Source organism: Priapulus caudatus, unplaced genomic scaffold (assembly GCF_000485595.1).
Source record: "Priapulus caudatus unplaced genomic scaffold, Priapulus_caudatus-5.0.1 Scaffold4001, whole genome shotgun sequence".
NCBI classification, from domain to species: domain Eukaryota; kingdom Metazoa; phylum Priapulida; class Priapulimorpha; order Priapulimorphida; family Priapulidae; genus Priapulus; species Priapulus caudatus.
The window spans coordinates 4,781-6,285 of record NW_014581062.1 but is presented as its reverse complement, the minus strand read 5'-3'; positions in this window follow the sequence as shown (position 1 = coordinate 6,285).

The following is a 1,505-nucleotide window of genomic DNA, read 5'->3' as shown; positions in this document are numbered from 1 at the left end:
TCATTCTAACCATTACGAATCATCTGTAGCACACGCACCGAACGCACGCACGCGCGCGCGCACACACACACAGACACACACACACACACACACACACACACACACACATTGAGTGGAATACACACGCGCGTACACGCACGCACGCACGCGCGCACACAAGCACGCGCGTGTCATTGTGACGTAATTAGCTGTGTTACTGGGCAGTGTCCGGCTGTGAGCGTGCTCGTATCCAGTCTTACATCTGGCATCCATCTCCTCCTTGCTCCCGCTACACACATGTACACACGCTGGCAGCCTCCGCTAATACTGCTCTCCCTCGTAAAACCGACTCCTCCCAGCCCTCACCACCCACCCAGCTGCTACCAGCGCCTCCTCCCACAGGCACTTGAAGCGTTTCAATAAAATATAATGCTAACTAAATACGAAATTTATTTACTACCAAATTCTTAATGTTTCTATACTCTCTTTCACCTATTATTGCCGACAGTTTCCTGTAAATTCCGTAATTATATTTTATTGAAACGCTTCAAGTGCCTGTGCCTCCTCCCTCATCTACCCTCCCCGCTACCACCCCCCACGCTCAGCATTGGGTTTCGACCTCCTCCCTCCCACCCGCCACGGTCGGCGCTCGGATTCAGCCCCTCCCCCTCACTACACCCATCGCCGTGTCTTAACTCCCTCCCACTACATTCACGTGAACTCTGTGCTTCAACCCGCTCCCCTCCAACACTAACGCTCATTCCCGGATCGCAATCTCTTCCCCTCGATCCCTAATGGCATTTCATATTACGGTAAACCTATCAACGTATATAGCAATACATCCGACCACAATATACATTCCACCCTTGATTCACTCACTATATATCCTAGCAGTGCCAAGGAGCGGTAACTTATATTAGTCAGACAGCACAGGCGCTGGGGTGCTGTGTGTGTAGAATGCGTGGCGTACATGACGTAATCATCATCATCATCATCGTCGTCGTCATCATCATCATCATCATCGCCGCCGCCGCATGACTCTCGCGAGACACGTTAAATAGACTTCCATCGCTGTCGCCTGTGCTGCTTAACTGAACCTAGATTCACCAGACCATAGTTAATCTGTCTGGAGCGAGTGATACTGTGTTATCTAGTGTATACTCTACTAGGGGGCCTATATGGCATGTTGTGCGGTGTGTGGTGCTAGTGTATTACGACTAATACTATGTACTAAGTGCTAAGTACTAAGCGATATGTACTAAGTGATATGTCCTAAGTGTTATGTACTAAGTGTTATGTACTAAGTGCTAAGTACTAAGTGATATGTACACTCTCATGTCACGAACTCAGGCACACACACGCGCGCACGCACGAATGCACGCATGCAGGCACACGCGCAGGCACCACGCAGCACACATGTACACACGTACGCGCGCGCAGGCACGCACACACACACACACACACACACACACACACACACACACACACACACACACACACACACACACACACACACACACACACAC